Source organism: Cryptomeria japonica, chromosome 7 (genome assembly GCF_030272615.1).
Source record: "Cryptomeria japonica chromosome 7, Sugi_1.0, whole genome shotgun sequence".
Taxonomy (NCBI): domain Eukaryota; kingdom Viridiplantae; phylum Streptophyta; class Pinopsida; order Cupressales; family Cupressaceae; genus Cryptomeria; species Cryptomeria japonica.
In genome coordinates this window covers 670,573,994-670,590,339 of record NC_081411.1, presented here as the reverse complement: position 1 = coordinate 670,590,339, position 16,346 = coordinate 670,573,994, and positions in this window count along the sequence as shown.

The window sequence follows — 16,346 nt, the reverse complement described above, 5'->3', positions numbered from 1 at the left end:
ACCCCAAAAATTCATTAGGCAGTAAATAATGTCCATTTTTTCAATGACTATACCATGGCATACATTTCAAGGTCATAAGAGGAATACTTTTTCTTGGATTCATTCAAACTTTCACTAAAGAAAGAAAATAGGCCTATTTTCTTGACTCGGAACTGCACCTATAGAAAATCTCTTGCATCACACTCAATAGTGAAAAATTTAGAAAAATCAAGTAGGGCCAAGATGGGATACTGAAACACTCTCCTTTTAATGTAATCAAAATTCTATTAGCCTCATTAGACCATACAAAGTTCTTCTTTGTATCCCCCTTGATTGTATCAATCATAGGACCACACACGTGACTAAAGCCTTCTATAAAATTTCTATTAAAACTTGCTAGGCCATGAAATATTCTTACCCCACCCACTGATTTTAGAGTTCACCAACTTAGGATAGGCTCCACCTTCCCAGGATCCATCTTAAAAGTACCATTAGTCACCACAAAACCACGGTAAACCAACTCTATTTTAAAAAATTCACACTTCTTCAAATTGATCATTAATGTTTCCTCATGTAACCTCGTCAAAACCATATCTTAATTTTGTAAATGTTTCTTTTTAGACTTACTAAAAATAAGAATATCATCAAGGTATACTACAACAAACTTACCAATGAAATATTTGAGTACCTCATTCATCAAGTGCATAAAAGTTCTACGAGCATTAGACAAGACAAATGGAATTACAATTCATTCATAAAAACCTTCATTGGTCTTAAAAATTATTTTCCACTCATTTGGAGGTATTATTTTGATCTAATGGTAGCCACTCTTGAGATCTATTTTGGAAAAGTAAGAAGTACCTCCCAAACAGTCCATTAGATCCTCAATTCTTGGTATAGGGAACCTATACCTTATAGTGATCTAATTGATGGTCCTTGAGTCAGTGCACATCCTCCACTCTCCTCCCTTTTTAGGTCCACTTGTATCTTTATTTCTTTATTTTGTTAGGGATTAATTTTGCATGCATCATTATTGGGCAAACTAGCCCTTGAAATGAAGTCAATCGTGTGGCTAATGTCTCTCATTGGCGGCAAAGCGTTAGGAATTTCATCAAACACAATCTCCTCACATGTCTTCAAAAATGTCTTCACCTCCAAAGGTAATTGTTTTTCTTTCTTTTCTGCTACTAAGATAGTCTATGGATTTATAATGACTACAAATCCTATGTTCTCCTCTTCCAAAATCTTCAAGAATTCTTTTTCATTCACCAACGTCGCATTAGGGCTTTCATGAGTAGCTTTTTTCTCCTCTTGCAATGGTGTGACAGTAAATGTGACCCCATCCTTATCAATAACATAAGTGGTCTTTCTCCCATCATGTTTGGCCTTTCTATCATATTTCCAAGACCTCAATAAAAGAAAGTGACAAACATCCATAGGGATAATGTCACATAAAATCTTACCCTTGTATTCTCCTCTGTGAAATTCCACCCAAATTTGTTCATTTACAAGGACCTGTTGTTCCTTATTCAACCAAGAAAACTTATAGGGAGTGGAATGTGGTATCCTTTATAGTTTCAACTTCTCTACCATATCAAGTGAAACCAAGTTACCTATCCTACCCGAATCAACAACCTTGCAAACTTTACCTTTTACATGTGTATCTAAATAGAGATTTTCTTTGCAGAGGTTAATTCACCATTGGGACATTGATCAATGTTCTCCTTATCATATGAGATCCACCAACTTCTCAACTAGCATGTTGTGAGGGAGAGTTTACACTCATTGTTTTCTTCTTGTACAAATTGATTTCTTCTTTCCCCATCGAATGAAGTGGAAGTCTGATTTTCCTTGCATCGTCATGCTTTATGGCCAGTATTTTTATATTTATAGCATCTCCCTATGAATCTACTTAACCCTCTACCTTTAACTCCAAATTTTCCTCTATTATTTGGTCTCCTTCCTCTAAATCCACCTCTTTTCTCTATCCCTTGTTCTTGAGTGTTGGTTCTTTCTCCTTAAAGTTTTTGGGTATGCTCTCTGTCATTAAAAGTACCTCTTCTTCTAAAACTATTGTCTCTTCCCCTTCTCTTCTTATATTTCTTCCTCTTCAACTTCCCCTCCGCCTTGATGGGAAATTGGAAGTAGTCTTCTACCGTTCTTTGAGTAGTCAAACTCAATTCATCTTGGAGGTTGAATCTCAACCCTTTCATGTATTTAGCCACCTTCTCCACCTCCTCCTCCATGTGGCCTACCCTAATGCTTAACTTGTAGAACTCCTTATTATATGATTTTACATCCATCTACTTTTGCTTGATATTTTGAAGTTATCTATACATTTGCATGACATGGTCACTAGGTAGGAACTTTCCTTTGCTCTTAGGAACCATCCTATCCCATGAAACAATATTTGTCTTTCCCTTATTTCTTCTCTCTTCTTCGACATAGTCCCACCATAGAAAATCATAACCTTTCAACTTTGTCTTATCCAATTTCACCCATTGTTCCTAAGCAGGTACATCCTCATACTCAAAGTAGTTATCAAGTACCCCTATCCAATCAAACACCTCTTCACTATCTAGGTTACCATCGTACATGGGTAACTCCATTTTAATTTTGTGACCATCTCCCTTCACTACCTTCAATAGCCTTGTCATTATCATTTTCTCAAGGTTCAACTCCTCTTGGTGCCCTTCTTGGGGAGTCTCCTCTTCCCCTTCTTCTTCCTCTTCTTCTTGTTAACTTAAATCACCCGTGCTACACCTCTTATTTGGTTTGTCTCTAATATTGAAAGCCTAGATTGAAGGTCTTCACTTAATTCTTTCATCTCCCTCATTTCTCTGGCATGCTTCTCGTTCAACTCAGTTACTTCTCTAGCCATTGGGTTTCCTTTAGGAGGCATTTTGTTCTTTCTAAACTCAACCTTCTATTCTTACAAACCAACCTATATTTTGTAATGATTTGATGAATAGCAGGGGCTTATAATCTATCAACTAACTCAAACAAAACACTCACCATTAATTATGGACAAGGATTAGTAGTAGTTCCTTCACAACTAGGCCTTCTGCCTAACAACCCTCCAAATAGGTCTATCAAGCCATAACCCTCAACATGGGCCGCACAGGACAAAAATAAAATTATTTTTGGATACCCATTTTTCCATTTAAAAACATACCTTGAGATATATAGGGGTTACTTTGGAGTGAAGGGCTAAAAAACTTACTGTCCTATTTCCCCACTAGGCTTAATTGATAATTATGACTAGGCTTGGTACTAGGGCTTGCATCCAAACTCCTGTAAAGGCTCAAACTATTGTTGCAATGCCTTAAACACATCAATTAAGGTCTAATTTAACTATTCCTAACTCAAGGCCCTTCCTGCAATCACCAACAATGAAAATATTCACTTATCTTAGGTTTCCTATGACTGATACATAAAGATATCAATCCCTCATTTCCTCCAAAACCCTAGAAAATGTCTACCGATCTTTCTGCAAGTTTGGGAAAACATAAAATACACAATAATAGACCATTTCACCAATTTTGATGGTTTTTCACTGGTGAAATGGTGAGAAATATATTTTTGAGTGCTCACTATTACCCTAACCTAGGGTTTCAAGCAACTAGCAAAGAAAGTTCAATAAATTTTGATCTATCAAATGAAAATGAATGAAACTTATTGGCTAAGTGCACAAAGATGTTGGTATAAAAGGGGGGTATAAGTGGGCACTTTTTTTCTGAAATCAGATGAACCTGAACTTGGAGGCAAAATTTGAAAGTCATCCACTCAAGATATGAAGATAATAAAACAACAAATATTGTAGTACTCTAAATATAGTTTATGTCTATATACAATATGTGTATATACATTATTATAAATATAATATATAGTATATACATGTAGATAATAAAATATAATATATTAAGTGTGTATGGTGAAAATGGATAACAATAATAACAATATTGAAAGGCTAAATGAATTCAACCACAATAACCCTAGCCTAACAATCAACAAAGATCCACCATAACATATGAAGATTACCTAAGACAATGCAAATCACATGAAATCACAAAGATTATACCATCACATGTCCAATAGGGTTTTGATCTCCATTCTTCCTATCTCCATTGATCTTGCTTGATATATTTGCTCTCAGATTTTATATGCACAAGAGCTCAACAAAGAAGGGAATGTGGTTGCAAGTAGGATCGTAGTGTAGTCGAGTCCTCCAAATTGTCGATTAGGGTATTCAATCATTAGAATGCTTGATTAGGGTTGATAATGAAGGAAGCATCTCCTTATATAGAATACACTATATGAAATGGAGGGATAAGAATGAGAGGTGTAAAAAGAGGTCGGCTATGATTAGAGGGTAGGTAGAAGAAATAGTAAAATAATGAAAGAGGTAGGTAGTGTATGAGTTAAGAGATGAATGACATGTGTCATGTGTAGAAAAGGCTAATGAATTAATTAAATAAATAAAGATTTATTTAATTAATAGAAGAAGTGGGATCAATTAAACAAATAAGATATTTATTTAATTTAGGAAAATGATAATTTAAATAAATAAATGTATTTATTTAAATGAGAAATAAGGCTAGAAGAGGATAAATGAATTAATTAAATAAATAAAGATTTATTTAATTTATAGAAGAATTAGGCTTAAATAATTAAATAAATAAAATATTTGTTTAATTAGACATGACAATTTTGGGTGTCTACATTTTGCCCCTGTTTGAGACAATGCGGCTTGTCGCGTTGTTTCAAAGAAGATAAGATAAAGTGATACAGAGTTGCCCCAGGATGAGAATGATATGCCCCCTCGAGAAATTGGATGAAAATGTCTGAAAAGAATTACAGACAAGCTCTCAATAAGAAAGAAAGGCTAGAATGGATTGACCGGATAAAGTGACAGAGTCACGGGATGAAGAAGACTGACTCAAGAAATGAAGGCTAAGGCTAGGATAGGCTATAAGATAGACCACGGGCAAAAGACATCCTCATTGTCATCTACACCCTCACGAGATCACAGTGCAGAGCGAGAAAAAGAGCAGTAGCAGTCAACAGCGATGGCTTTCATACACAGATTCGACCGTGTTTGCCGATTTCAGAGACCAGCAGAGGCAGGAGAGCCGGTAAGTACCACCAAACCTCCTCGTACTTTGACGCATTCAATTTTGTCATTAATGCATGCTAGTTAGCAATAAATGCGCTTAGGAATAGGGCATCAAAAAAGTGCAAAAACGTGCAACCATGTTTGCATCGGTGCCAGGCGCGTCTGTGTCCGCCCGGCACATCTGTGTCGGTGCCAGGCGCGTCTGCGTCTGGAAGCGCGTTTGTGTCTAATGCGGGCACGTCTGCGTCCTGAAGGGGCGTTTGTGTGCCAAAGTCGCGTTTATGAATAATGTAGGCACGTTTATGTCAAACAGGCGCATTTGCGTTGTTCAGGTGCGCTTGTGCAGTCTATAGGCGCGTTTGTGAGTTAGAAACGCGTTTATGTCTGAAAATGCAAGGTTTTGGTCTTCTAGGTCAAATTGGCAGTTCTGTGATGAACATACGCTGTCGATTGGATAAGCTGCTGAGAGGATACACTCAAGCAGGTCCTCTGGGAAGACTAGGATAGATCAAGGCACTTTGTGATGAATAGGGAGCACCAAGATAGAGTACTTTGTGATGAACAGGGAGTACCCAAAGTATGAGCAGCATTTTGTGATGAATAGGGAGTGCAAATGTGAGTAACACTTTGTGATGAACAGTGAGTGTCACACACGTAGTACTTTGTGATGAACAGGGAGTACTACTAGGATAGAAGCAACACTTTGTGATGAACAGTGAGTGTCACTAGGATAGATAACCATATGCATTTAGATAGCGAGTAGCATTTTGTGATGAACAGTGAATGCCACCATGACTGACATGATTGATTTGCTTGACTGCAGGAGTATTTGCCTATGCTAGAGTCACGGGAGAGATTCCTGTCCACACAGCGGTTGCGACTGGAGTTGTCTTTTCAGGATAGAGCTGCCATCAAGGAGATGGGTTTGAGACACGTATTGTATGTGCCTGAGTTTCGGGCAAACATGGGTTTGCTGACTGCGCTGGCCGAGAGATCGCATTCAGAGACATGCAAATTTCATTTGCCGATGGGTGAGATGACAGTCGCCCTTGAGGATGTCTATAGGATTCTGCGGATACCGATCGATGGAGAGCTGATTCCATACGATCGCGACGGAGACAGAGAGGCTTTGAGGTGGGTGTTTCAGGATCCCAGCCTAGAGATGAGAGCAGGACATGTGGGATGGGATACCATGACTGCAACAGGGTTAGATTTGCCAGCTGTGATTGGAGGAGCTATTAGTGGGTTCCTATGTCCGGACAGAGCGACACGGGGGTTGGCAGTGGGCTAGGGAGGAGCACTGGAGATATTGGTGACGCAGCACACCAGATATGCGTGGGGTCCATGTGTTTTGGCCCACCTATATTATGAGCTTCACCAGTTTGTCTACCATGGGTCAGTGGGACTGGGTTGTGGAGTGACACTACTGCAGGTTTGGCCATACGAGCATCTGCCTATCACGCGGCTGATACACTTCAGAGGGAGAGGTCATGGACGGAGTTTTGTTCATCTGTACGACATGATCACTTCACAGCCTCGGATTGGCAGGTTAGAGTATTGGCGGCGAGTGATAGATGACATTGATGTCGTCATCTGGAGGGCGTATCTAGGATGCGAGGAGTGGGAGGATGATGCAGTGGAGCTGCCTTACACCTTCCGGAGTAGGTATTTGATTGGGCGGACGCCCTATATACTGGAGAGGCAGCTGGTAGACAGGATTGGCCGACAGTTTGGCCGAATCCAAAGGATGCCACGAGGCTCGGGTATGTATGCCCGTACAGTTAGGGATCAGGCGCAGTTCGGGCCTTTATTGTCCTATGATCAGGCAGTCACACAGCTGGCAGAGATGATACCCCTTCCCTGGGACATGTGGCCTGAGATTGAGGATGCCGGGATGGATGCAGAGTATACAGCGTATTGGGCAGAGCATCCATTCCCCCGATTGACAGATCCAGGAGAGCTACTGGATGGAGATGTAGGAGGAGATGATGATGATGATGGTGGGGGTGATGCGGGTAGAGGCCAACGGTGGCGGAGGGGAGTAGTTGGGGAGAGGAGGGTGGCACCTCAGAGAGAGGGTGGATAGGAGGGACAGGCCCAGGTGGTGAGGGGTCACGGTGGAGTGCCCCTGCAGGTACCAGCAGCACAGGGTCCTAGAGCATAGGGACAGAGACAGGGACAGGGACAGGGACAGGTGCGAGTACAGGCATAGGGATAGAGACAGGTACAGGGACCTAGGCATGTACCGAGACAGGTACCCGTTCAGGCACCAGTACAGGTACAGGGACAGGTACAGGGGCAGGCACCCACAGAGGGAGAGCCACGAGCAGAGGCAGAGGGTGGGGATCCAAAGGAGGATGAGCTGATTGAGCTCAGGGAGATCTGCCAGGGCCAGGCAGACGAGATCCAGGAGCTGGAGAGGGAGAGGGACCGACTCAGGATCAGTCTCAGGGATACTGAGCGGGAGAGGGATCAGGCGATTCAGCCCTACACTGAGGCTGAGACAGCACTGAGGGCAAGGAGGTAGGCGGCGGAGGACACAGGAGCAGGCTACACATATGTCCTACGAGCCGGAGAGGAGATTGCCTACTGGAGGGACCTGTATTATGGTGTCGTGCTAGCAGATCAGCGGGCGAGGAGCTTCCATAGACCATTGCGGACAGCGACAGCTACGGGAGGGAGCCGGAGGAGATAGGCATCGAGTGGTGGGGTCATGGGTCCTCCACCACCACCAGACAGGCAGGGTGATCCTGGAGCGGGTCCTTCTAGGGCTCAGATTCTGTCGAGGCCAGGCAGCTCCGAGGGAGGGAGTTCATCATAGCCATAGAGGGCTCCCTTGTATCAGTATTTGTACCATTTTTTGTATTGTAGACACTTGCGGGTGATTGTAGCCATATGATTTTTTTGACATCATTGTATCATGACACTTTATTTGACATGATTCATCTTTGCGGCAGCTATATGCATGTGTACCTATGTGATGAGATGTTCTTATGTGATGCTTATGATATGGATGCAAATATGTATATAATGCAATGCAATATTTTTTTTCTTTTATGTTTTAAAATGTTATGCATGATGCAAATGTGAATGTATGTAATGCATATGAATATGATAATGCAAATGTAAATTGTGCTAACAGGTGTTGTGTGCAGGATGTGATGCAATTGTGATATCTATATGTATGTATGAAATGCTTATATGTGGTAATGTATGTGCAACTACATGAAATGCAAATATTTTTGGTGTGTCATTATACTCAGTCATGTGATAGCAGGCTACGTGGACTCGAGAAGGACGATGGAAGTCAATCAAGAAAGAGGGGATGAAAGACAGAAGATATGAAAGTGAAAGAGCTTCTTGTGCGTTATCATCATTGAGCTTTATTATGGCAAGATAGGTTATGACAATCGAGGCATATGTTCGACCCAGAAAGTCATTGTACCTGTTTGCATGGAGATAAGATAGTCACAAACAAGGAATACCCCAATTCATACTAGACTCACAGTGTCCTCATATCCTTGGACGAGTCAGAGCATTACTAAGAGACAATCCATAGACAGCAAATACAAATAGGTGACGATACCCCATCCTCGCCTTTCTAGTCAAAGACATCCTGGAGATAGAAGCTCTAGTCAGAGACATCCCGGAAAAGCTAAAAGACATGTCACCAAAAAAGATGAAATCAAAAGAAAACCAAGACTCAACACCAACATCCACTGTAGTCCTCAAGTTTAGTGTCTCTTGTCACTTGTATAAGTCTTATTTGATTGTGGTCACAATGTTTACTTTCACAGAAAGGATAGATAGCACTGAACCATATTGTTGTCTGAGTCTGCTGAAAGATTTGATTTGTTGAAGCCCATTGTTGCTGCTGTGTCTCATCTGAAACTGACTGAATCCATGAAACTGATACTTTATTGCGGAGAAGATGAAACTTTATTGCGAATCCGTGATGCAGATGTTGCTTTATTGCGGATTGTGCGCAAATAGACTGAAGAAAGCTGGAAGAAACTTTACTCCTCGAAACATTTGGTGTTCTCAGTTCCACACCCATCCCTAGACGTAGGATTTTGCCTTAGCCACAGATAGGATTTGATTTGTTATGGATAGAAAGGGAGTGAAAAGGGGGTTTATTATGAATGGCTAACCAATCTTGGGTAGATCAATAACAAGCCATGATGGGAATGGGTAAGTTTATTGTGAGTGAATAGGTTGTGAGTGTGTGCAATGTGAAGGATGAAATGGAATCCTGAAGGAGGGAGGAGCAAAGTCTCTACGCATGGCGCTGGGAACCCAGTTTTCACCATGGTACTTGCCCAGGGCACCACCGAAGTGGTTTTCACCGTTGGACAAAATTATTTCTCTTTACTTTTTTCAATTTTTCAATGTTTTTTGTGTCACAAGGCGCCTGTTTGCCAGGTTTTCACCAAGTAACGATTTTTTATATTTTATAATTTTTTTTGTATTTTTGAATTAGGATATTCCAACGAGCTATGTGTAAAACCTACGAAGGTGCATGCTGTTGATAGGATCCTCCAAAGGTTCACCTTCTATAGTTGAGAGCTGATATGCCCCAAATCCATAGACTGCTGTAACGATGTAACGACCAAGCCAGTTTGGTTCAAATTTGCCCTTCTTCTCTCTGTCTTGCTGATTCTTAGGGTTTTCTCTGAGAACCAAGTCACCTACCTCAAATGTGCGAGGCTTGACCTTGTGATTGTAGCTGCGACTCATTTGTTGTTGGTAAGCCTTGAGATGACTAAAAGCAATTTGTCTCCGTTCATCCAACAGTTCTAGTTCTTGTAAGCAAGAGACCCTGTAATCTTCATCAGCGATGATGTTTTGCAAAGAGACCCATAAAGAAGGTAACTCGACCTCAATAGGCAAGATGGATTATGTGCCGTAGACAAGTGAATATGGTGTAGCTCCTGTAGGTGTGCGGACACTTGTGCAGTAGGCCCAAAGTGCAGGATTGAGTTGGATATGCCAGTTACGGCCAGCGTCGTCGACTGTCTTCTTGAGGATTTTAAGGATTGTTTTATTAGATGCCTCAGCTTGGCCATTACCTTGGGGGTAATATGGTGTGGAGAAACGATGGGAAATATGGAAGCGATCACAGAGTTCACGAACATCCTGATTTTTGAAGGGACGCCCGTTATCAGTAATAATGGACTTAGGAATACCATATCGGCAAATGATATAGTTAAGGATGAAAGTAGCAATTTGTTTTCCAGTGACTTGTGTGAGAGGCACGGCTTCAATCCATTTTGTGAAATACTCTGTGGCAGTGATAATGAATTTATGACCATTGGAAGAAGGAGGGTGAATCTTGCCTATGAGATCGAATCCCCACTGATAAAAGGGCCAAGGAGACACAAGTGGTTGTAGTTCTTGTGCCGGTGCATGTATGAGGTCTCCATGAATTTGACATTGCTTACATTTCTTGACAAACTGATATGAGTCTTTCTCCATATTGGGCTAGTAATATCCAGTCCTGATGAGTTTCTTGGCCAAGGTAGGACCACTAGCATGTGGACCACATATCCCTTCATGCACTTCACGTAACGCAATCTGAGCTTCGTCGCTTTCTAGACATCTAAGAAGAGTGCCATCTAGACCTCGCCGGTATAGGATATCAGCTAAAATGACATATCGAGAGGATTGGCAAATGAAAGTACGACGTTGGTTATTTGATAGATCAGGAGGTAAGATATTGTCGCGTAGGTATGTAAAAATGGAACCATATAACTGAGATTCGGGACCGACAACACATATCATCTCAGTAGGAATTATCTCATATGAAGGGACCAAAAGGTTATCCACCAAGAACTCATAGTGGGTCTCGTTTGGAGGTAAATCAATCAATGAAGCAATTGTAGCCATGGCATTTGCAGCGCGATTCTACTCTCTTGGTATCTGCTCAAAATCTATCTTTGTGAAGTGCTGTTTCAACTCTTCCACCATTTGCTTGTAAGGCAACAATTTTTCATCTTTTGTTTGGTAATCATCAGTTGCTTGACGGATGACAAGTTGAGAATCCCCAAAAACACGAAGTTCCTGGATCTTCCATTGAACTGCAATTCGTAATCCTGTTGTTAATGCCTCATATTCCGCTATATTGTTGGTGCAAGGAAATGATAAGCGGTATGATTTTGGTATAGAATCGCCTTGAGGAGTTATAAAGAGAATACCAGCTCCTGCCCCATGCTGTGTGTATGAGCCATCAAAGTACAGTTGCCATGGCTTTGCATGTGACACTGTTTAAATGCATTCATCTGGAAATTCTGAACTTAGAGGAACATCATCTATCATGGGAGCATCTGCTAATTTATCCGTGATTGCTTGTCCTTTTATTGCTTTTTTGTCCACTTACTCAATGTCGAATTCACTCAGTATCATTACCCACTTGGCCAGTCGCCCCGTAAGTGTTGCTTTTTTTAGAAGGTATTTTAACGGATCTATCCTTGCAACTAGCTTTGTCTTATGAGTAAGCATGTAATGTCGTAATTTCTGTGAAGCAAAGACCGCAGCAAGACATGTGCGCTCAATTGGTGTGTAGTTTAGCTCATATCCCACCAATGTGCGACTAATATAGTATACTGCTTTTTCCTTGCCCCCAGCAATTTGTTGTGCTAAGAGTGCCCCCAGTGTTGTTGGAGTAGCTAAAATGTATAATAACAGTGGTTGATCTGGAACTGGTGGCATCAGAACCGGTGGATTTAGGAGATAGTCTTTGAGCATCTGGAAAGCTTGTTGACAGTTATCATCCCATTTGAATTTGATGTTTTTATGTAGCAGGTGCTAAAAAGGATTACACTTATCCGCCAGTTGTGCTATGAATCTTCGTACAGACTGGAGTCTGCCTTGTAAGGATCGAAGTTGACTGATATTTCTTGGTGGTTGCATTTCCAAGATAGCTTTGACTTTTGCTGGATCCACTTCAATTCCTCTTTTGGATACAATGAATCCTAGGAGCTTTCCAAAGGTTACTCCAAAGACACATTTCTTAGGGTTTAACCTAACTTTGTATTTTTCCAACCGATCAAAGGCAACAGAAAGTATGTCCAAGTGTGTATTTCTGTCTATTGATTTGACCAAGAGGTCATCAACATAATCTTCCACAGTTACATGCATGAGATCATGAAAGATAGTAGTCATAGCTCTTTGATATGTAGCACCTGCATTTTTTAGCCCAAAGGGCATGACATTCCAATAGAAAGTTCCCCACGGACAAGTGAATGCTGTTTTATGTTGATCCTCGGGTGCAATTCTTATTTGATTATAGCCAGAGAATCCATCCATTAATGATAGCATTTCATGACCTGCTGTGAGATCAACGATCAAGTCAATGTTTGGTAATGGGAAGTCATCTTTCGAACAAGCTTTGTTGATATCTTTGAAATCTGTACATATTCTGATGCTGCGATCTGGTTTACTGACAGGTACTAAATTGGAGATCCATTCGGGATAATCAATTGGGCATATGAATCCGACATCCAATAATTTCTCCAGCTCTGCTTTGACTAGTAATGCCACTTGTGGATGCATTTTCCTTAATTTCTGTTTCACTGGCTTTGCCCCCGGTTTGACTGTCAAATGATGCATTACCAAATCCGGATCCAGTCTAGGCATATCAGTGTATGACCATGCAAAGTTGATTTGTCATTCTTTGAAGAAGCTTATGAATTTTGATCTTTCGGACTCTGTTAATGATTGAGCCAGGAATATGTTGTGTGGAACCTCTTCTGTACCAATGTTTGTTTTGATAGTCTCCTCTACCAACATGGATGACTTTTCCTCATATGATGCTGGGAGAATGTCGAGCCTTCCATCTTCGGGTGCCTCAGAGAGGTTTTCACCCTTAGATACGTCGTTTCTTTTTACTTTTTTGGGATCAGATAGCGCCACAGCGTGGTTTTCGCCATAAGACCCTTGATTTGTTCTTATTTTCACATTTTTGTGACTGGAAGGTCCGACACCCTCACCAAAATATGCCATGTTGTTGAGTTCTATGGTGTATCCTGCTTTGTGGTCCCCAGGGGGAAGATCATCTCATATGCCAAGATAGTCAATAATAGCTTCATCATTTTGGAATGTGTCAAATTGTGTTGGTCCTTCATAATCCCAGTCAATGAATTGGTGGTGAACAAGGGGAAGGCCTTTAATGTTTTTGAAGTTTGCAGGGCTAAGAGTGAAGATATGGTTATATTCGGGAATATCGAGGCAATCGTTGAGGTCATCAATGGCACTCTCCTCATCAGTTTCAATTGCAAGCGAATCCAAATTGTCATCACTAGTAGCGCCTTCTGGGACAGGTGTCCTCATCCTATGTGATTTCGACCTAGAACCTTGAGACGAAGACTGTGCGGAATCCTTATGGGTTGTTTCTTGACCAACTCTAAACTTTTTATAAAATTCCTCTTCTTCTGTGGGTTCATCTGGCTCTCTGAATGTCTCGGTGAGCTCATAGTCACTGGAGGATTTGTCTGAACCCCATTCCCATTCGTTGGAATCTGTGGAATAGTAATCTTCTTGTTGAACTTTGGCAACTTTGATTTGTGATGCCTCTTCTGTCCTTTTAGTGTGGATCTTGGAAGTCAGAAAACCAAGTCCCTTTGAGCGTTCGCTTCTTACAGTCAATTCAGGTTGTAGGGGTTCCATGACGCCTTCTTTGCGTAACCCAAGAGGGCTTTTTCCATCATACCCAAATTTTTGTAGAATCTTGAATCCTTTGCCATATTTCTCACAAGGTATATTGATCTGATCATGTGTGTCATCTTCAATGTCTTTATAGAGCATTTTGTATAAATCTTCCTCTTCCAGTTCGCCCCATCTTTGAAAGGTAGTAGGATCCCATTTGAGTGTCATGATGAATGTTTGCTTGTTAGGATGTGGCCTTCCATATTCTTTTGGAGAGCTCATGACTTGTCCTAAATACATGGTCTGATTTAAAGTGTATTCTCCCATGCCTTTGTCTTGAAATTTGCCTTTAAGTTCACCTTGTTTTGATGTCGAAGGTTTCAATGACTCAGGGTCAATGTATGCCGAAGAAGGAACAACTTCACGATTACTGGGAATGATGGTCTCCATATGTGATCTCAGGTTATTGCAATATATGAACGGATTAGGATCACCGTTGACTGTTACCTCGACTCCATTATGAGGAAACTTAATGCATTGGTGATATGTCGATGGGACTGCCCTCATTTCATGAATTGAAGGACGTCCTAGCAATATATTATAAGTGAGATCTAAATCCAGGACCTGACAAACCACATCCTTTGTAACTGGCCCAATTCTTAGAGGTAAGGTGACCGTGCCCTTGGATGAGCGTTCTTCATCATCGTATGCCTTGATGGTGATTTGATTTTTTGAATTCACAGCTTTATCGGAATATCCCAATTGTTTAATTGTGCTCAATGTACAAATGTTTAGACCAGCTCCTCCATCTATCAGGACTCGCTTTATTCGATGCTTGTGTATGAAGGCTTCAATATGTAATGCTGCATTATGTGGCTGACTTATGGAGGCGTCATCAGCTTCTGTGAATGTAAGGGAGTGTGGAATGGAAAGGTATCCCATCATGGCTTGAAACTGGTCCACATTTAGATCAGTAGGAATAGCAGTATCTCTCAAGATTTTATCAAGAATGGCTTTATGTGTGGGAGATATATGTAAGAGCTCAAGGATGGAGATGAGCGCGGGTGTCTTCCCTAACTATTCTACAAGGTCATACTCAGGTTTGGTAGATGAAGAAGCAGTGTTTTTATTTGAAGCACCTGGCAAAGTAATTTTACCTCGATGAGTTGTAACATGACATTCAGAGGTAGGTTTGGAAGAAGATCCAACACCTCTTAGAACAATCTTGGGTCGCTGAGGAGGATTCTCAGGATTTTTGTTCTTGAAGGTAATAGTAGAGATATGATTGTCCATCAAGCTATGATTGATAGTTGAATCATAGTTGTAAGGTGCTCTATTATAGTTGGCCTGATCATCTGTGACTTGGGCTTTTCCTTTGTCATGCTTTGGGAATGGTTCCTTAAACATCTCATGTTCTTGATTAGACGAATGTCCCTCAATCTCAATGTCACCTCTATCAATGAGATCTTGCACGATATTCTTCAGTCGATGACAATTACCTGTTTTATGACCCTTGCTTTTATGAAATTCACAATACTCATCATCATTCCACCAATTTGGTTTGACCTTTGGTTCATATGGAGGAAAATCTGGAATTGTGATCACTTTGTTTGCCACTAGCTTTTTGAAGACTGATTCAAGTGGTTCTCCCAATGGGGTGTACTTCCTTCGTGATCTAGAAGTTGTTTGAGTATTCACTTGATTGTTTGTAGAACTTGATCCAGAAAAGATGAACTTGGGTCTCACTGTATTGGCATCAACAACACCATCATTGACTGTGTTCTTGTTTTTATTCCAAAATCTTGGCTTGTCTTTTCCTTTAAAGTCATCTTTGTTTTCCTTGAATAGCTTGATGACTCCTTGTTCAATTAAGACCTTTTCTGTTGCTAAGCCCTTTTCAATAACATCCTTGAAGGTGGACAAACAAGCTTTCCTTAGATCATAGCCAATATCCTCGTTAAGGTTTTGTGTGAACATTTCTACCATTTGTTTTTGTGGAATTTCATAGGAGCATCTGCTAGCTAGATTTCTCCATCTTTGTAAAAATGACGCAAAAGATTCTCCCTCCTTTTGCTTAGTATTGCACAAAGTAGTAACTGATATGTCTGTTTCTATGTTGTAGGAGAAATGTTGAATAAATGCCTCTGCTAAGTCACCCCATGACTTAATACCAGGAGGTAATTGAGAGAACCATTCCATAGCTTGATCGCCTAAGCTCTGTGGGAACAACCTCATCAAATATGTTTCTTCTGCCACTACCTCAATGCAAGCTATGAAAAATTGTCTTATGTGTGCCTTAGGGTCTCCTTTTCCTCTATACTTGTCAAATTTTGGCGTCACAAAGTGTGCCGGAAATGGAGGCATTGGAATGATCTTATCAAATGGATAAGGACATATGTCTCTCATAGTGTATGTCGGTTTTGGTGTACTCATGTCCTCCATTTTCTTTTGTAAGTCCCGGATTTGTTGCTCCAAATTATTCTTAGGTGGCGATCGATTTCTTGTAGCATACCCCATGTTTGGGACACCAATTTGAGGAGGAGCTTGTTGCATGTATGGATGATATTGATCATAGACATGTTCATATGGAGGAGGTCTATATTGATGT